The sequence below is a fragment of the Geospiza fortis genome, unplaced genomic scaffold (assembly GCF_000277835.1).
Source record: "Geospiza fortis unplaced genomic scaffold, GeoFor_1.0 scaffold271, whole genome shotgun sequence".
In the NCBI taxonomy this organism is placed as follows: Eukaryota; Metazoa; Chordata; class Aves; order Passeriformes; family Thraupidae; genus Geospiza; species Geospiza fortis.
The window spans coordinates 1,537,390-1,559,889 of record NW_005054405.1 but is presented as its reverse complement, the minus strand read 5'-3'; the positions used below and the strand labels follow the sequence as shown (position 1 = coordinate 1,559,889).

Sequence of the window (22,500 nt, the reverse complement as noted above, 5' to 3'; positions counted from 1 at the left end):
ATACGCTAACGCATACACAGACCTTACACTAGAGGTGTAAGGAGTTTAAAGCTGTAAAATAGCCAAAAATTATCTGTTTAGAGGTGTATGGAGTTAGAGCTATAAAAAGGCAAAAATTTTCTGTTTAGTTAATAATAAGTTAGTAAAATCCCAATGAAAACCTGCAGGTTTTATGAAGTATAAGAATGAATGTATGAAAACCTGAGGATATCAAATTTTATCCTTCTTGGGAATAAAAATCTCCAAGACAGATGCGTGCAAATATGATACCATCACAACAAACCCAAAACAGATGCATAAATATATAGAGCAAGGGAATAACAGTGTGAATTTAAGAGACCAGGGAATGACAGAACACACTAAAAACAGGTGTGAGGACATAGTTTTTTTGAGAGGTCCTTGGGTGTATTTGTCTTCTGTTGTAGCCTATACACTAACTTGGATCCTGGATATTCAAAATACTTCTCCCTAGATAACAGAGTAAATTCAGAGACTACTGCAAAATACACCAGATAAGGCACCAAACAATGATTGCATTTTGCTTTTACTTTGCAATAAGAAGAATAGAAATTATTACTCTGTTTACTTGAAGTGCTTTCTCTCAGATTTGATGAAGATATCTTGGTGGGTGTTTGTTTTGGTTTTTTGGGTTTTTTTTGGTTTTTTTTTTTTTTTTGGCATGAGCCAAATCATACTAGAATACAATGTAAGAAGCCCAGAATGACTGTATCAATTATGCTCCCTTTACAGCCCAAAGCAAGATTCAGCTGTATAGCAACACATCCTGGACCCTTACACATTTCAGTAGTGAACACTTTGCCTCATGCTGCATAAAGGATTCACAAACAATGCATTTTCTGGGGGTTCAATGCACTCAAAGCAGCAGCCTGCATCTCATCTAATGAATATTTAGTAAAAGCATAAAACGCTCAAGCACAAATTTATTTGCCATGGGTGCTTGCTGCACTGGCATATTAAAGCAGCATCAATACCTACAATGGAGAGATGATAAAACAGATGCAGCAACCTGGTATTTGTAGTTTTGTCCCAGGTATTTAATGACTGTACCACAAAAAAAATGAAGGACATAAATGAATCAACATGCAAAATATTTATGTACACACATCATGCGCTGCAAACTGCTTCTGAGCATTCAGACATGAAAATGTATGGAACTTTAGTACATGCCAGGCTCTTTTGAAATAAATTATTCCTAAACAAGGACTTGAAAAAGCAAGCAGCTAATCCAAGAAAAAACTTGAGTAATTCTTCAAGCAATACCCCTGCAGAATTCACTGTTAATTTTTGAATCTTCTCTCATTCATTTTAGCTTCAAAATATAGTCCAGGATACTCAATATAATGAAATTAAAAATTTTGAACAAATTAATTTATTTGCATCATTTAATTACACAATTATTTGATTTGCATCAAACTAGCATTCACTTGTTTAAAAACTGAATTTCACTTGAAAACAACAACAAAAAATAAAGCTGAGCTTAGCATTTTACTTTAGAGGAAACATTTTGGTGAAAAAACATGAACACTGTGGATAAAGACCACTAACTGCATGCTTTTTCTACCAAACTAGCTTTTCTGCTCACTTGACAAACCAAAAAATACCCATTATTTGATATTTTCATGCTGCTTCCATGCCATGAATTCAATCATCTTCTATGGCAATATTCTAGTTTGGCCAAACTGCAAATATTACATAATTATTTGCAGCAGGGGTGAGAATACCGATAAAATACCTCCACATTTCTCCAGTCTGCAGAGTAATTAATTCCTCACAAAAAATTCAACTTGCCTCTTATGATCACTTGGATGAAACCTCAGGCATATTTGCCCTCAGTCTAGCATTTTTATTTAGGAAGTGATTGGCCACTGCAACTCCAAATCTGCCTTGCCCTGCCTAGCTCTGAAATGGGAAGACAGGAGGTAAAACACCCACAGGTTTGCCACAGGCCAGTGAAGATTCAGGAAAACCAAGAGGAAATCAAGTTACAAATCTTTTTTTGTGCTTTGTCACTGAAAACCAGGCGTTTTAGCATGCTGAGCAGAAGGCATGTAAGCCAAAATGTTTCAGCACAGCACAGAAAAGCCACTAAACAATATTGGTAATCAACACTGTGTCAACTTCTTAATATCAAAAAAGATGTGCTATTTTACTCTTGATAGGAATGTATGTATTTAGAATGGACATTAAAAAATATCCATAAAACATTCAAATGTTTTAGATAAAAAACCCACTCAATCTGTTGCTACATTTCATACCACAAATTTTGTTGATTCTTTAAGCAAATTAAGAACAGGTTTCATTAAAAAACAGTTGTGTAAACTACTGGTGGTTTGTTTATTTTTTCAAATTATCACTTAATGACACTTAGAGAAACCATTAAAAATGCACAGCAGTCATTCTAGCCGGTATGAAGTGTCACACTTCATTTAATGATTAAAATGTAATTACCTGCATAGAAAAGCACAAGATAATATGAACACCATAAAGGAGTTTAACATGGTTTTATTCTGAGTTTTAAGTAGTGTAAAATGTAGTATATTTTGGCAGTGAAAATCCAGAATTACAGGAGATGCGCAAATATAGAATGGCACAATCTGTTTGTGTCACAGGAAGGATTCAAATAAGAGAAACACTATTAAAGCACCTGTTGCTGCAGGAAGTATTTGCTTCTTTGCCCCACTGAAGTCAACAACAGTTTTAGTATTCAAATATTTGGAAGTTCATTGAATCCTTAGTCTGATAAAAAACGTGGAAGCAATACTTCCATGAGCTTGAGCAGATTTTACAGTTCTACATAAGCACTATGCTGAGCTTTATAGCACATCAACCTATCCCACTGGCAGTATTACATCATAAACTAGGTCTGGCTGCATCCATAATAATTTCATCATGTGCCCATGCCTGATTTAAATCACATACATAGGGCTAGATGCTTTGATCTTATTAGGCAGTAACAATAATGGAACCATAGATAAGAGAAGTAAAATTGCAGCAAGAGTAAATCAAATCTGTTTATTCATAGCTGCAATGTTCCTTTGCATAAGGACAACCCAAAAGTTTATTACCTAAACACCAACAACCCATGTGACAACATCCATGTTGTGACATGAGTTGTTGGGGTTTAGTTAATAAACCTCTGCTTATATATTACCCAACAAAACCTGGTTGAGTGCTGTCAATTTTTCTGTCTGCCAAAATAATTACTGTGAAAGAGAAAATAAGCTGACACCACGGATATTCTACTTCTAAGAACCAAGTTACTTCTCTACAATCTTCAAAACATTAAATGTGTTCTGAATAAATAAATCATGCCAAATCAGAGTCTAGTATGTTCCCAGATGTACTGTTCAGTGCTCCATTTCATAACAATTTAAAATTCAAACATTTATCTGCTACACCATCAACTTAAACTCATAAAGTCTTTCTGAAAAAGTAGTGCAACTTTGGAAAACTACGCTAAAACAGCACGTAGACAAAACCATTAACAAGAATGGCTGATACAATAAAACCAGACAGTCTGAACTCCTAGTTCTGTGGCAAACTTTTCAGTAATAGCAGACTAATGGCTTGCGATTCCATACAAAGGGAATATTCTCCACCTGAGGTGTGCACTGTTGAACCTGGAAGGGTCTAAGGATGCATCATGCACAAGGTTTCTCAGCACACTGCTCTTCTAGGAAGCCAGCCTTTACCCTTCCATTAATACATCACTCACTGGATCTTCAGATGAAAAATTATAAAGACTCTAAAGCAGTTCTCTAAATGTTATACTAAATGTGACCAGTTATTTTCCCCAATCGTATCATAAAGGATGATCATATTGCATCTAGAAATAAAGCACAGGCGCTCAAAGCAGGAACCAAAACAATTCTGTCTAATTTAAAAAATTAAGACTTTAGTATGAAACCAACAAAAATGATGGAATTATGATAAAGCCTAAGAAATTAATTCTGAAAGAATGCAGAGGGTCTGCTCTATCAGTTAGGTTGGGTTAATTTTTACAAGTATTGCTCTTGTTCTACACTAGCAGTTTTCTGTTCCTATCTCTTGTAAATAACTTTTTTTAACAGAAGAATCTTCCATGCTTTCTTTCATCTCTCACAATCTTTTTATTTTCTTTCCCAGAAACTATACTCCTTGCCCTTTAAACAAGCCTCCACAGAAGATTCCAAGAAAACAATTTGGAGAAAAAAAATCAGATTCGTGATTCCAAATCCACAGCTGGGAAATATCTTCATGTTTATTTCCTATTCTTAATGCTTCCTTCCGTCTCCAGTAAGTACAGATTTATGTGTCCCTTCCCTTTGTGAGGGAATAATTTCATTATGAGGTAGTCATGACCAGCCTAACATGAGAACAAAACTGGAGACATTATTTAAGACCATAAGCAATTTATTCTGAAGGACTGAGGAATTACTTCTCAAGGGCTCTTTATTATTGTTTCAAATTATCCTTTTGCAAAAAAAAAAAAAACAAACAAAAAAAAAACCCAAAAAAACCAAAAAAAAAAAGAAAAGAGGGGTGTAGAAATAGCTATCCATTCCACAGATTCAGGGATCTGGTGAACCAATCCAAGCCTTTCTGTGGCAGAAAATGCTTCACTCAAAACCATGAAAAAGAAAAACTTTGGTTAGTTGTTATAACCAAGTGCTTTGGACTGCCATAATCCCTGTTCCTGGAACGTAGTATCAGAACATGTTTATCTCAAAAAAAACCACATTGCACATGTGATCCTGGGCACCAAAGCCTGCACTACTGGTGTCCAACCTAAAACCAGTACCTATTGCACTAAATTGAGGTGCACAGAAAAAGTCTACCTGCTGAGAAAAAATTAACAGCATTTAACAGATACAAAGTCATGTATAATATCATGCAAAGAAACTTGACAAAGTTTTCCAGCCCCTGTTTTGTTTCACACACAATCATTAAATCAGTAGCCAATCACAAGAAGCATGAACCTCTGATCCCTTCCCACCATCTCAGATTAGAATAAAATTATGATAGTTGCTACTCATGATAAATGACTTGCAGGGAACACTAGATAAGTGATAAATTACTCCATTTTGCTAAACAGCCATTTAAATTCATAACTAAAATGGCTGCACCATGCGATTTCCTCACTAATTTTCATGTCCTTTTATTTAATCACACAGAATATGCACTTCAAAAGCACATTTGCAATTGGGGAGGGAGAGGAAAGCAAGCAGGAGTTTTCAGGAACAGTGCCATCCTAGTGTACATTAAATACTAAATTGCTAGAAGGTGAAAAAAAGAGAACCTTTTTCTAATTAGCAGTTGCATCATTAATAAGCAGATTACAGTATCCTGCACTTCATATTGCAGCAATAATGTGTCCAAAAATCACTCAAAACCCCAAAGTCTGAGATTGTGATTTTAAGGGCATTCTTGCTAAGTTAAGAATAAACTGCAAGATGTCAAACACTCACATCACTTCTACATTCACAAGAGAAATTACTTTTACTCAACCTTACTGTTGCCTTAAAACTCACTTATGAATTTTGGTAAGAACTTGGGAAAACAGAGCAGAAATATACCAACAAATAAATACAGGCTCCAGTTTCTGCAGCAAGCTAAAAACTATGCTGGGCAACTTTCCAAAGGCTGTTTTCCAGGCCTCAAGGTTCCTACTGACTTTACAGCTAAACCGCAAAACGTAGATTTCTAGCTTTCAAAGGATCAGAAACGCAGATTTTCAGTATCAGATTGCTAACAGAACTGGTAGAAAAACTGATGTTATGATAGGAAAAAATACTGGTTTTAATTTTACTCCTCATAAGTATATAACTTATGAAAATGCAAGTTTTAGAATTAATATGCTTTGAGCAAAAGACTGAGCAAAAAACAAATACAGAAATTCTTGCAAAAACTGAAAGCAGTTTCTGTCCTAGAAAAAAAATATTTTCTGTAGTGTTTCTTGGATGAAGCAGTAACACCTTACTCCTTGCTGAGCGTTCTCCAAATGAGTTGCATTTGCTTTTCGTTGTCCTAAGTAAAAATGTGGAATAGGAGAACAAAAAAATGTTTTTACTTTGTTGGGGTTATATTTAAACACACATTCCAAATGAAAGAACGAGGAAGAAAATAATCCCCAACTAACACATTTTATGTGTAGAAAGAGTTAATGAGTTAAATGATCTGATAAGGAACAGTTTCAAAGCTAATAAGTAACTTCTGAGACATCAGCTGAATACCTCTCTTATGGCACCACACAGCACTAGAGGATTAGTGCAGCATGTCCTGGGGTTTAGATGCAATATAAAACAACAAGCAATTTTCTAGTCCTAATTAACTCCTGTTAAAAGAAGCCCTTTGTAGCAATAAGCTTTCCAGAGATGCAGGGGGAATGCCACTGCAATGGTATTATGTACATGATGAGCCACTGCCATAAAACCAGTTTTGCACTTGTCTCAGAGGGGTGCTACAGGAATATGTAGCATTTGACACAGCAAAAAGAGATCCAGCACAGTTTTGAAAAAGGTAAAACAAAACATCTTCCAGAGGGGACTGACAAAACCATCACTTGTTTTTTCCAGTCTCTGCCTAAGATTGTATCACGGAAGGAATATCTACATAAAAACATTTGGGAAAAGTCAGTTGGATCTCTATGTTAATCTTCAAAACATGTTTGGAAGAATCTATTTATAACTCTTGGTCTTCCTATAAACATGGGAAATTCAATATGAAAACAGTTATTTTATTACATCTTCCAGCTTGTTGAGGATAGTCTCGTTTAAGAAAGATTTTCCACATATAAAACAGAAAAATCTTTCCAAGCTACTGAGCAAACGAAGAATACATTCTATGAAAGGATCCTACAGCAACAAAAGGGATCTGAGAAGCTGAAGTCTCGGCTGAAGAAATCTGCTGTTCAAAATAACAAGCAGAGAGATGTGCTAATGGCCTGTTGCTACACTAGAAATATTTGATCTAAACAAGCCATCTAATATCTCTTTGCAACCCTGCCTCTTCAAATGAAGTGAAAGGAATTACTATGTCAGCTACAAAGAGTAAAAGAATGCTTTTATTGATTAGTTCTGGATAAAGAAGAAGCTCAAAACTTTTCAAAGACAGGCAGAGAATTAGTCAAAAATTGTCTTTGAGCTTCATTATCTCAAAAATTGTCACATGGAAAATAATTGAGCCAGAACTATATTTTTTAACTTAAGGATGCATAAAAGAAGTAGTATCTGGACAAATATGCCTTCTTGTGATATATTTGATATTTCTTTTGGCAGTCCAGCATTACCTTCAGCCACCATCTGTACATAGGTCAGGTGTTCAAATGAGGTACACGATCAGAAACTTCATTATTCAAAACTGAAGTTAGAGTTAAAAGAAATTCCATACAGTGTTTTGGGAAACAGGTTTTTTTTTCCAAAGGATGATAAAGGTAGAATTTTCATTTAGTGAAGAAAAGAATAGTGCCAATTTAAATTGGTTTGAATAATTGGTGTTGAACTCTAATGTCTGATAAATCTCATTAAAAATTCAGATAACCTTCCTCCAAATTGATTAATGAGCATTACAATGATTAATGATATTTTACTTTTATGAATGTAACTGATGGACAAAGCACTAAGGACAACAAACATGTAATAGATCAGCACAGCACAGACCTTTAGTGGATTGGGTTAGGAACAGAAAACATTCTGCTCTGGAAAGAACAACCAACCATGCGTCCATAGTTAAAAAATAAATGTATATTTAAAAATGGAGGCCCATTGAAAAAAAAAATATTGGTAACTATTTGTATAACAGGGATTTTGGTCAAGGTCATGGCAACAAAAGGAGCTGAACTGTCTGTACTTTACAGTGGAAAACACCCACAGGTATTTACACAGAACTGCCACCACCTGCATATGTATGGGAAGAAACATTCAAGGGCAAGTCCAGAATCAGGAAATTACTATTTAAAAATGCAGATGAAACACTCAAAAGGATTTCCCATCACACAGAAAACCTTGATGGTTATGATAGTGCTGTTACCATCTCCAGAGGCTGTGACATATCTTCCTAGAAATGTTTTGACCTATTACTTTCAGGTTCTTTCCTTTTGTTTCAATGCTGCCCTCAACTCTCTTTCTTCTCTTTATCTTAGGTTTTCTCCTTCAGAGATTTTTCTTATTGCGCTGAGAGGCAAAGGTTGGCTAAGCTGTATGCTGGCCAGTGTTCTCACAAATCAGCAGTCACTGGAAATCCCCAATCACATCTGAAGATCAGAATAAATCTTAATAACAAAAAAACCCTCACACCTCTATTTGTATTTTGTTGCAGCAGTCAGATAAAAGAATAAATAAAAGTAGGCTGCTAAGGATAGGGGAAAAGGCAAACTAAATTAAAACTAATTTAAATTTTATTACGGAAAAGACAGTAAAGATTGATGAAATCTACAGATGTATGACACATGATATTCTACGCCAATGTATTGTAGCTGTTTTTTTGCATTTCTAGCATTATCCTTTGTTCTTAAATTAACACTCTCTTTCCAAGACAATAAAGAAAAAAAACAAAACTGCCATTATTTTTGTAGTAGTTTGACAGGATACAACTGTATTTCATACCCCCTTCCACTCCAAATCAAAACTTAGGCCATAGTATTTCAGAACATGGGAGATGTTGAGAAAAAAGCACTGTCCACATAAGCAAGAGCCTCTTACTGAATATAAGACCAGGGGTTTGTGTAAATATCAACCAGAGGTTTTCAGATGATAATTTCACATGTGGCAATCTCAAAATCTGATTTGTATGACTGCAATGAAAATATGTAAAGTTTTTTGCTAATAATCACAGAAATGCAACTTACATCAAGTTTTAAAGGGCTAGCGACAGCTACATAACAATGAGTTTTAAGAAAAAAGTGTTGCTGAAATAAGTCAATTGCCTCTACAAAGCCACTTGATGAAACAAGCCCACTTATGGACGTTGCAATTGTGTAGTATGGAAAAGCTTTTTGCACAAGAAATCAAGGCAAGACATCAATGAAATATTAAAGCTCTGAAATCCATTCCCCCATGCCTTTTTCCATGATTCTGTAAAGCTTACCCCCATAATATGATAAAGGAGGATACAATTCAAAGAAATTTGATGGATACCTTCATATGTCAAGTCACAGCTGCTAGTTTTTAAACAAGAGAATTCTAGCTATTGCTTCCCAGAATCACAGCATAGGTCAAGCTGGAAGGGACCACAGAGGGACATTTGGTCTGCTCTCCCTGCTCAAGCAGGGTCATCCCACAGCACAAGCGACAAGATTGCGTCCAGATAGCTCTGGAATCTCTCCAGCAAGGGAGATTCCACACCTTCTCTGAGGAATCCTTCTCAGTTCAGATTTACCTGCACAGGGAAGTTCCTCCTCATGTTCAGGTGGAACCTCTTGTGCATCAGTTCCTGCCCATTGCCTCTTGTCCTGTTGAGTAGAGCCTGGTCCATTCTCTGAGACTTTGAGGTTCCCTCTCAGTCCTCTCTCCTCGGGGCTGAACAGCCCCGGCTCCCTCAGCCTTTCCTCATAAGAGAGGTTCTCCAGACCCTTGACCATCTTAGCAGCCCTCCACCTGACCTGCTCCAGGAGCTCCATGTCTCTCATCCTGAGGATGCCAGAACTGAGCACAGCACTCCAGACTGGCCTCTCCAGGGCTGAGCAGAGGGTCAGGATCACCTCCCTGACCTGCTGGCACTGCAGTACCTAATGCAGCCCAGGACACCTTAGGCCTTCTTGGCCACAAGGACACACTGCTGGCTCAGGGACAGCTGGTTGTCCACCAGGAACCCCAGATCCTTCTCCACAGCACTTTTTATTCTCTCTTCAAGAAATACCAGGGCATGGTACTTGGCTCTCTAACACTCATTCTTAAACAGAGTTTAATAATGTTCTGACATATTTCCAGTAAGCTACAACAAAATAAGGCTTTCCAGATCTACTCTTGATACCAATTTTTCTTTTCAATGATACTTTCAAAAATTGATAAGCAAGTTTCTTAGCCTGGCCGTAGCTTTAAAACTATATGTGCACTGATTTCTTTTCAGCTATGAGCATATAAAAAGATATAGATTTATATTTAAAGGACCATTTTAGGCATGTATTTTAAACATATAAAAGATTTCTAACTCTCTTCAATTCTTATTATCAAATCTGTGAAAATCCAAGAAAACTTCTGCAAGTAGTAAAATAATCTGTATTATATATGCTTTACATTTAGTTTTTTTGAAGACTCCATTTTCTTTCTCCATTAATTCAGTATTACCTCCTTATTTTTTCAGAAATCATAAGTCTTTGAAACTACTTGATAAGGAGGCCTCCCTGCTGAGATTACCAATAGTCTTTTTATAGAAGTCTGCAGGAACATTGTAAAAGCAAAAAAAAAAAAAAAAGATTAGCAGAGTATAAAAATAATTGGACTCTAGTGCTGTATTGATATTTTAGAGGAAAGATTTGCTGTCATGACTGGGCCAAGATATCTGCTGGTAAATTCCACTGAAGACAGCACATTTGCACTACTGGTACTTTATCCTGTTCTTTATTCAATAAATATGCCTAACAAGGTGAGATACTTACAGTGTCATAGATAATGTAATATATTTGCATCATTGCATGAATCTAAAATAAAACTTAATTCATTTCTCAGGTAATGGAAGGGGTAGAAAAAAAGATGGAATGAGAAAGACTGACACTGTCAGAGATACTGCCTCATTTTAGAAACATTAGATATTAAGAAGTAATTTCACCCCTCCAGGAACTTGTCTAAAATTACTGCTTAAAATACTTCAATATTTATTATTACTGCATAGGAGCCTAGAATTATTTACAGCCTTCTGCCCTACAGATATGAAATAGAAACAAGTCTGTAATCATCCAAATAACACTTACAGAACAAAACATAACTGAAAAAAATAATTTAATATATCTTACAAAGGATAATCAAAAGAGAAAAGTTGTGACACACTACTGACAAGCATATCACATAAATTTCAGGTTTGGGTACTCATCCTTTTTCAAGAATCTAATCTGCATTCAGGGTCTGAAGTTTCTCTACATTCAAGGCACTAAGATTGTGCTGCTGGTACTCCACTAAGACATTGACTGGAGAGGGCAGGGGAAAAAAGCAATGGAGCCTGTATCCCTCAGCAAATGTTTTGGCAACTGACATCTATTTTCCACAAACTTCCATCTCCTAACCAATGTGGAAAAAAAAGACTGAAGCCTGTATCAACAACAGCAGGAACCACAGGCTGGTCCCTCCTGAGCAGCTTGAGCATTACTGCTGGTCCCACACTAAAGCACACAGGAACCAGGAGCAAGGACTGCAAGCAGACTGACTATTCACACACAAATACTGAGGCATAGAACAAATTCTATGGAAACTTTCAATGGAGCAAACCCCTTCTCCCCTCAGAGAAAAAAAACACCAAAAAAACAGAAAAAAAAAAAACAAAACAAAAAAATCCCTCTACAGTATAAAGTAAGCAAAAGTTTGCTGCAAATCAATTTGAATACAAATGCTCTCACCAGCAGCCTCCATTTTTTCTCTCCCACCTGTGCCTCATAGGTCTCCTGTAATTACCCATCAGCTGTTTGGATGCACAGCCCCAGAGGCTGGGGGGGTTTTGCATTTATTACATTAGGAAAATGCCCTTCTGCAGTAGCCAGAGTGACAGGATCAATGCTTGCACTCTGAGTTACACAGGCTATTAATTCAACTTTCTTCTACAACCCTACTGTTTTCTTTTTATTGCTGAATATAGTTTTGTTTTTTGAAAGTCCCTCCTCATTTTATAGCACCCTGAGAAAATAAGTAAAGCCCTTTATGCACAATGCACAAGACATTTGATTCTGAACACATGCCATTACACTTCTAAAGCTATTTGATTACTACTCTCAATACTTTCATTTAATTAAAATTGAAGAGTTCTTGACAAAACACACTAGCATTCATCACAGAACCACCAGGTCAGTTATTATGTTCACAAAATAATTTAAACCTTTCTGAACTTTCAGGAAAGGGAATTACTGCCTCTGTGAAGAAATCATTCTGTAATTATATCTACTTCTCCCCAAGGCTTCTACACCTTATGGACTTCCCAAGGGTTTGGATTTAAAACTAATAGGAAGCTGTGTTTAAAGTATTTTAGAATCATGTCCATCAGTTCCATTTCTGAGGTAACATCATATCACAGTACTCAGATGAAATGGTACAGATATAAATGGTTTAAAATTAAAGGTATATGAATCATTAAGAATTCTCCTTAATTGTCATCAAATTAGAAATTTGCAGACTAGCAGTCCATTTTTTCTTAATGCACTTCTACCAGAGTTCATTTTCATTGGATTCCTAAACTGAAATTTAGAGGTAAAACACAATTTAACTAGAGGATAATTTGATTATTTTATTATTCAAGGATTATTTGTTTGTACTTTTGTCTGGGGCTATGGAGACAATATGCACACTGAAGCATTTCCATCTCATAAGCAAAAGCAGGCAGCATTCATCAGTCTGTTAGACATGAAATTAGGAGTGTTTGATACATCCAAGGGCAGCTCCTGCAGCTCCTGTTTTTCCCTACTCCCCCAATATTAAGTTAATAACCAACTTGCCATGCTGCCATACAAGAAACACAGACTAATTTAAGCAGCTTCAGGCTCCCCATTTTTATTTTCTATCCTCATCTTCCAAGTTTTTGTGTAAACGCAAAGAAAAGCTGAGCAGCAGCCTGCCCTGGTTCCTCAGAATAATAAAAACACAAACGGAACTTTTCTTCACCCATCCTGTTGTGGGTCTTTTGTCAACTGAATGCCTAGCAAAGGAAATTAGTCATTAAATGACTAAATCCATTTTCCCCTGTATTAGCAAAGAGCTGCTTCAGAATAAAGGGAAACTGCAGCTAAAGATTCTATTAAAACTCAGGAATTTACCATGGATTTCCAAATTGGTTTCAAAACAAGCTACATCTTGACCCATTTCTGGTGGTGCAATAACCAGCATCCAGATATTTCTCCCTAGCTAGTGAGCAGTGTCCAAAGAAGACAACTTTTAATATTCCTTAGCTTCTCTCAAGACTCCTAAAATGACATTAAATCTTCCTCTCAATGCCATCAATTTTCAAGCCTAGAATTATGTTTGGAAAAGCACATTTTCCTTCTCTTAACACTCTACTAATTTTGTAGAGCAACTTTCAGATGATCTACAGCATCCTGTGCTTACTCACTCCAGCCCAGCAGTTGTTTTTTCCTACAGGCACAGCTGACCACAGACAATGATCTATGAACCAAACAAACCCCAAACCCTCAAGTGGGCAGATGCAGGATAATTCTGTGTTTTGGCTGCTATACACCCACAGCTTTCTGCCATTAATTGAGCTGTAACTTGTGTAGTGACTCAATTTTTGCTGTATCTTTTATTGTCAGAACAAAACCAATTATGAACAGCTCCCAAAGTTAAATCTTTTTCACATTTTTCTTAAAACACCCTGCTCATTTCTGGTACACTTAAATTTAATTCAGTCTCTGTAGACCTCCCAATGCCTTGAATGTACACAGATGAAGGGAGAAAGATTAAACATTTTCTTACTGTGACCTACAACAATGTGCTGAAACTTTAATTATTATGTTAATTCAGACATTGGGCCCAGTGGATTTATTATATCCCAGAAGCTAATACAATCTACTCTGAAGTGAGATGTAGGCATTAGCTCTAAGTATTTTGTGTACAAATATTTAGGCTGTGTAATAAAAGGCTACACACTAAAACTAATTTTAAAATCTAATCCTAATTTCGGGCTTTTTCCTCACATATATGTCTAGCTCCTCAGAAAGTGTGGCTCCTTGTAGCAACAACAGCTTGTGTCTCAGCCAAACATTATCATCCCCAAATTCAAGGCTTTTGAAGAAAGACTGGTATTTATTAGATTAAAAAATTATTGTTTTTTTAGACTACCATAATAGGATAACATTGGAGGGAAAAAAACCCAATCAACAACTCTTTTTTTTTTCTACTGCAGGACAGGATGAGGTACATTCCACACTGTATTAGAACAATAATACCCAATCCCAAAATAGTTCATTTGGAATAAAGATGGCTTCTATAAGACAATATAATCACTGAAAATTAAGGTTTGACCTTCTCCCTAACAGACAATACAGATTTTCTGCCCAGCTGTCCCTCACATCAAACACAATTTTGTACCATTCACCAAGGAAAAACACCTACGGGTTTCTTTTTTTAATTATCCCCCATCTCAGCCAATATTTTTTCTTATTTTCCATTAGCAACATGATTGACAAAAATGAAAGTCATATTTTAAACAGCTTTGAAGAGGAAAAGAACGGTGGAGAAACTTGATGGGGTGAACCTGCCAGACATTGGTAAAACCACTGGAAGTTTGCTGACTACACAAACTCTTTTTAAGCAATGGAGCTGGAGGGAGTTCATAAAGTCTTATTTTTCCTTGATTTGCTACATCAGAGTATTTTCTATTATAGTATCACAAAAGCACCTGTGTTGTAATTAGAAGCAATCTGGCTTTCATCAAGAGAATATTAAAAAAATGTTTAATATAATAAAGGCAAGCAGGAATTAATGAAAGCTTTCAGGTTTTATACTACCAAAGCAGGGATTTCATCCTGTGCTGGTTTTTGATTACACATTTTAATTGCTTACCAACATATTGCCTTGATAACCATCACAAAGATAATTCCAAATTTCCAGATACAAATCTTTTTGTTCCAAATAGTAATAAAAAAAAGCTACAAAGGAATCCTCCTATCAATATTATCTCAAATTAATGTAAATAAAGATGCTTGATGTTAAAGACCATGAATAGCTCAAGTATATCTTTGTATTATTTTTAAGCAATTTGCCCACAAGAACAGTTGTTTCCTGCATTACGTTAAACATTTTCCCACAGCAAGATCCAATATATAAGAGATTCCTACACATTTCTACTCTACTCAGGTCTTACACATATCCTTCACATGAAAATAATAGGCTTAATAAAGCACAGCTCTAGTACAAACTTCATTTTGTTTTGGGTTTTTTTCTTTAAATTCTCCAAGATCTGAGCTGGCTCACACTACAAAGATAACATTTGAACTTTAACCAATTATATGAATGCAATCTAATTCCCATTTGTAAATATGTATACATATATAGCATTCCCTGGTTAGGAACTTAAGGTTTCATTAATTTTTCATTAAAATAGTTCCTTCCTCTCCATATCAGTAGTTTTTTAGATTCCTAAATAAAAAAACAAACCACCAAAGTGTTCTAAAAAAGACTTTTTAAAATACAAGCTTATTTGATAAACTATGTCCATTTTTTCTTTTTGCTCAAAAGCAAACACTACTTTTCTTGATCGTGAAAAAAGAATGTTTTTTTCCACAGCTAAAGAAAGTTCAAAGTTACCATGGTAACTGAACAAAAAGTCACTAAGGACTTGCTACTAAAGGCCTTTATAGTACATAAAAGGTACATTCAGTTTGAGGTATTGGAAAATCTTTTATAGTTATTTTAAATACACAGAATGAGCAAACTCAATGGTGATTATTATAAAGAAGTGTTAAAAGTCTTGGTTATTTTACAGTAAGGTGCACCACTGAAAGGCTTGTTAATTAAAGGTCAACAACTCTAAATTGCACAAGAGAACACTGAAAAACCTGTTCTTGCATGAACCTTGTACTAAATTTTTTCTGCTAAGTATTTTGTTGTCGGACAAAAAGATAATTTAAGCAAAGTATTCATTATACCTCAAATGAAGCAATTCATTTCTTACCTGAGTCTGACAACTTAATGCAGCAAAGTTAGCAAAAAAAAAAAAACAACCACAAAACAGCTAAGCCATGAAGTGTGTGAGAAAATACAGCCCTGCTTTCATATTGTTGAGCATACCCCTATATATAGATATATACACACATATGAAATCCCCACATATTTCTAATTTTATCTTGTAAGGCGTGCTAAAGTATTTGTACGTTTCTATATTAAATATAACAGACTTAAAATAATTAATTGGATAACATTATGCTCATAGTTCTCAAAAGTCAGGCTCCAAACTTCCACTGGCCTTCCTAAGGATGGGGATTCCATCCTTCACATGGGGTTGTGTAAGTCAGCATAACTAGTATTTCAATGAACTAAGTTCTTAACCATTCCCCATTGCTGATAAATTGTGTTATTCTACTCTGTTCAGGGCAGTTGTTGATTAATTGAGTACCTTGAAAGGAAGACAGGCTGAAATTTGGTCAGGCATTTAAATTTACTCTGAGATTGACCCAGACCATCAACCAGCAAAGAAGGCATGAACAACTTGATTCTGCCCTTCACTACACATGCTTTTATTCCTGTGTCTTTCTACTAGTTGTATAAATAGTTCTTATTAATTTTCTGAGGTCTCACTACAGGATGCCAAAGTCTGCAAAGTCATTCAGGAAATTTCAATTATAAACAAGTAATTGGCTGAGACAAAATCCCACACTGGTATGCTTGCCACTGATTTCTTTAAAAGAGTAAAATAATCACATGTTTTTACTCTACATCCTATCAATCACTGCACTACACATAGAGCCCTTGTAAATTTACACCTTGTGTTAGGGTGGACCCTAGAGCACTTGACTAATTAATTTAGGGCTGTATTTTAGGAGACATCTAGTATATTGTCACAAGCCTTTTTATTGAAGTTGTACAGGGATGAAAGGATGTTTGGGTCAGCCTACACTTTTTAAAATCCATGGTGTTTTTGATCCTTGTTTCAAGAGGTTTCAGACTTACACAGCAGTAGTGCCCAGTGTTTGCAGAATAGACAATACACCTAAGCATAAACCTCTGAAGTCTGCAGCTACTCACTTTATGGCATGTTTTAAGTGTGTGCACATCAGTGTAGAACTTAATTCAGAATATTGGCATGGATTCATCTTCCTGTTGAGCAGCAAGATGTGAAATACCAACTTGCAAGGGCTCTCCAGTCATATGAAAGTTGCAGCAAAACCTTGCACATACAAAGGTTTATATTTTGAAGATTCAAGGTCAAATATTTATGCTTTCTATTCCCTAGAATAATACTTGTCTTACATTCAGGAACCATGCTAATTTAACTAGCATATAATCATGAAGCCAAATGTTCTGGGCTGCATCAGAAAAGATGTGGCCAGCAGGTTGAGAGAGGTGTTTCTGCCTCTCTATTCTGCCCTGGTGAGCAGGTCACTCCATGTGGAGTGATCCAGCCAGCTCTAGGGCCTCAGCACAAGGATGTGGTCCCTGTTGGAGGGGGTCCAGAAGACATCCAGAAAGATGCTCAGATGGCTGGAGCACCTCTCCTGTGAAAGCAGAACAGGGGCTGCTCAGTCTGGAGAAGACATCAGGGAGACCTCATAGGACCTTACACTACCTAAAGAGGGCTTATTAAAAAAACAAAACCAACCAAAAACCAACAACAAAACACAAACCAAACAAACCCCCCCCCACCCCCCCCCAAAAAAAAACCCCAAGAGGAAGAGTGACTTTTTACACAAGCAGATAGTGCTAAGACAAGGGAGAATATGTTTAAACTAAAGAAAGAGATAAGAATTCTTTGCTTAGTGAGACACCAGCACAGGTTGCCCAGAGAAATTGTGGATGGCTGATCCCTGGAAGTGTTTCTGGCCAACCTGGATGAGGCTTTGAGCAACCTGGTCTAGTGGGTGGCATCCCAACCCATGACAGAGGGGTTGGAACTAGATGATTTTTTGAGGTCCCTTCCAACCCAAACCATTCTATGATTCTAGGTTTTGGCAATTTATCAATCCTGAAAGAGTTAACCTCTGGGGATTTTAGTATTTCTTTTTACACTATACCTAGTTATTATCAGAGCAGATGGGAACATACTGAGGGGGCAATTTGTGTGCCACAGCACATCTTGTGATTCTATTTATTTAATAATCCATACTTGGGACCCATCTGCACTACTTGTAGCTCTATGTTAGAGCCCATGTCCTCAGTTTTACTTCCTTCTTATATGTTGTGAGGAAGGACATGGCACGTCTACTTCTCACCTGGCACGGAGTTAAAACAGGACTGAGTCCAGACCCAGTCACAGACAAATATTTCCAGTTCTCAATGTTTAGACATCAAGTTCAGAGCTTATTTTTAAAATATTAGCCAAATGAAAACAATATTTTGTAATAATTTTCTACTGTCTTCCCCCCAAAAGATCCTGAGATATCCTACATATAGCAAAGGCACTAAACTTAAGAACTGAATTCAAACCCTGTAATTTATTCTCAGCACTTTGCATTTCACTTAGGTTTGAAAATGACAAGCTGTTGGTCCAATTTTTGTCAACATGTTTTTAATTAGTTCTGAATTTATGACAATTAAAGCTCACTGTTGCTTTTAAAATGAAGTTACTGAATTTGCCTTAATTTGTTTTCATTGCTCAGCAATGTGTGCATTTTAATTCAACATGGAAATATTCCATCCTCTCTGCTTTCTGTAGGGAAGACACTACAGTCAACACGATAGTCTTTTTTTTTTCCCCCATGAAAATTATTGACTAGAAAATAAACTGAAAACATCTTTTGGGAATGCTGGCCATGCTCCACATTTGACTGGCTCCATCTGTATCTCAGCTGACTCAAAGAACCCAAAGCATTCCAAATCTTTTTTTGTGAGGGGAAAAAAAATGAGAGGAAAACGAAACATTGCACCATAGCACTGATTTTGTATTTCTTGTGTCTGCAGCTGTAGATTTGCTTTTAGGCAAATAATGCCTATTATTCATTAATCTAGGGCCATATACATAACGAGACATGTGAAAGATGTACTTCACTTAAAAGCTGAGACACTATGCGAAAATTAATTGCCACTAAAACATTTTGGGGACAAGGAAAAAGAGGGTTTAAGTATGACCAGCACTCTAATGAAGAAATAATTTTGGCAAGTTCTTAGAGTCTTAATAGTAAAAGACAAAATTCTATATATTAGAAGAGCGAGTTTTAATCTCATATGCCTCAACCTCATTTCTCCTCCCTTGCTTTCATTTTTCATCAGCAAAGTAATTTTCTCTTCACAGGTCCTCTGTGAATTCATATTGTTCATGCACCATTTCTTTTGTGAATGGCTGTAGACTGATCTATACTTATATGAGTACCTGCAGACTACATACCTTGGTCAGAAATTGCAGCAGAATCTGCCAAAAAAGTGCTTTAAAAAAATCTGAAGCAACAGAAGCTGAAATTATTAACCCAGCAAGTGGAAGTCTAATAACAGAAGTACAGCACAACAACTTGTTTTCTTCTGGTAACATGAATTTACTAAAAATTATGTACCAAGACCATTTATTTTGTAAGAATTCTAATGTCAGTTTGGTTGTTGGGGATTTTATCCCCTTTTTAACTTATATTTTCTCTTCTAAGGTAGCTTTTGTATACTGTAACTGTAAACCAAGAATTAAACAACACTCTTACAAGATCATATAATTAGAAAAAGTAATTTTTTTTATTATAAGCTACTGCTTTTCTAGTTTAAGTATTAAAGTAAAAAAAAACCCTGCTTTAATATCCAATTGAAATTGCTAAATAATAGAGAAAGCTGAATGAATTCCCTAGAGCCCCAACTGTATCTCCATACTTAAAAAACCATTACCATCAGTGAATACCTAAAAGATCATGGGAGAAAAAATTAAAACATTCATAAATTTAACAGTAACATCTGATACTTTTCACAGTGAAAGTTAAAGGTTTTTTTCCTCAAGTAGATTCAATGCCATTGCTCCCTGTCTGTTTTATACTCGTAAAAAAGTTAACTCTATCATTAAGATGATTTCCTGTCAGTGGCTGTGTGCACTCTATTTGCAAGGTTTGGCAATTTTTGTAACAAACAAATAATTTAACTTATAACTGCATACAGATGTGGCCCAGTTCAGGAGTAAAGGTCCTTCAGGCTGCCAAAGACACTAAAAGTTCAACAAACAGCAAGCATTCTTCATCAAAATCACACTCATTTAACATCTGGCTTGTAACTAGAGAAAGTCCCTAAGAAACATTCATAACCTCCTCCACCCCTCCAATCCTTCTAACCAGGAAATAAATCCGTTAAAACCACATCCATCACTCCTTCCTGCTAGGAATCTCATGCCAATCTATATTTCAGCTCTACCAGAGCCTTTGTAATTGACTTTCAGGGATGGTCCTGTTCAGGGCCAGGAGCTGGGCTCCTTGTGGGTTCCTTCCAAGTCAGCACAATCTGTGATTTGGTGACTAGTAATTAAATGCCAACAATAAAAGGTGATAACATCACTTTTCTTTAAATTTCCCCTTTTGTGCTTGTATAGAGAAACATAATAGCTCTTGATCACTTATCAAAGAGGACTGTAAAGTCAACAATGCACTTGCTCCAGCACACATCCATATGGGAAACCTCCTTCCCAAGAGCATTACTGCCTTTTGTTCATGCCTATCCTGTAATTGGTGCAGTCAAGTCACAGTAATGTGCTGGAATTCTGTTGTTCTCTTCAATGCCTCTTATCAGAGCCAGATTCTGTAATGTGTTTGAAATGTGGATTGCTTGTTCAGAGAAGGAGGCCAAGCAGAAGCTGAATAACCCTGACCTTTCTGAGTTTGGAAAATCAAAACAGTACAAAAAAAAAAAGAGCATTCATGACTGGAATGAGATCTTTTCATCCTTTTCAGCTGCACATTCAGTGATCAGAGCATCGTCTAATTAGAAAATAAAAATCAAAGTTGTAAAATAATCATTTTGCTCAAAATATATTGAGAAATATATTGAGAAAGTTGCAGGAGTTCAAATGCAGTCATGCCATGAGTGATACAAGAAATCTTGGTAAACAGTGATGAGGAAATGCCTCCACACTAAATCTGTTTCTATGGTTTTCAGCTACACACAATATTTCTTCCATCGACTCATCTCTGAACCACATGTTTGCTCTCATAGATTTGAGGAATATAATCTATGGACTGTAAATCCAGTTTCCTATTGAAAAGGAATAACACTTAGCATAACACTTGGAACATTTTTGTTGTTGTTGTTGTAAATACCAAACCCACCTTCAAAACTCTCACAGTTGACATCTCCTGCTGTATGAACCATACCTGTGTTTGAGCCTACCATTTTTCACCTGCCCACTAAACAGCTTGAAAGGCTCCATTTACTTCTCCATTCCTGACCTTCCTCTCAAGGAGAGCCTTTGCATAGCCATCATCTTGACATTCTCTTCAGATAAATCTTTACAGTGATGCACACACACAATAAAATCAATACTTTCTAAAAAGACAGCAAACGGGAATGAGTTTTGACATGTCATCCACAACATTTGCCAAAACTTATTTTCCCATCTTTGTTGTCATCAAGAGATGTTTGAAGCATTTCAAGCAACCTGTGTGTAAGACCAGACCTAAAGTTGACAATGGTTATACAGGGCACTGAGATCACAGCTTCATATCCCATTTATTTGCTTTTTTCTATCGTAATAGCAAAAGAGTCTCTACCTCAAAGAGACTAATACTTGTCCTTTTGCATAGCAGAAAAGGGGCTCATTGTATAATGAACTAATTAACTATTAATAGGGCTTCTGGGTACTCCAACAATGCAAACAATAACATCATTGATGACATGAAGCACATGATTTTGTAATACCCCAAGAGAAAGTATAAAACATCTCATTCTCCATGTGGCTAAACCTAGCAAGGTCTTCGCTCCCATTCAGTATCCCTGCACCTCTTCACTTTCCTAATTAAGACATGCTATACTTACATAAGCACACTCCATTCTGCCATTCTCCCACTTCCTTCCAGCCTGTTACCTTTTTTCACAAACCCTGCAGCCTTGCAATAGTGCCTCAAGAACTACTTAAACCTGTAATAAGCAAATTTGTTTGGGGCTTTACCCTCCAAAAGCAGCACTAAGCACAAGGCTTTTATTTATTTATTTAAAATCATCTGTTAATCATCTGTCTGGATTTAATTGGTTTGCAGTCACAACAAAGATCATGTTGCATGCATTTATGACAAGACAGTGACTTTCTGAGGGGCTGTGACACCGGATGATACCAGTTAGAACAGAATTGTCAGGCCTGTTAAGCACCAGTGCCTATCCAGAGCAATGACAATGCAAGCACAAAACTTGAGGGCAGAATTAGTCATCAGTCTGAAAATCAGGCTTCTCAGCTTATATCAAAAGCAGACTTTGGTCTGACACTGTTAATGTTTAATACCACTTTTACTCTGTGTTAAACCAGAGGTAAAAAGTCCTTTAAAAAAAAAAAAAGAAAGAAGACTAACAAGCATGACACACATTATTGTCCTTGTTACTGAGCTGTAACACCACTGTATTGCTGTGGTCTGGCAGGGGCTGTCACTTCCACTTGCCATTGCTCCCAGTGACTGTGGCCTGATGAGACACGGTGCAAGATCACAAGTCACATCCCTTGAACTGAAACACTAATGCAGTGATTTGCTTAATACAGAAACAGCTTCAT

At 36.3% G+C, this 22,500-nt stretch overlaps 1 protein-coding gene across 2 annotated transcripts in view; it reads right to left on the bottom strand.

The window, feature by feature from the left end:
• The window catches only part of NRXN1 (neurexin 1), a 671,624-nt gene that overhangs the window by 449,362 nt on the left and 199,762 nt on the right, over positions 1 to 22,500 (bottom strand). The window lies entirely within an intron of this gene.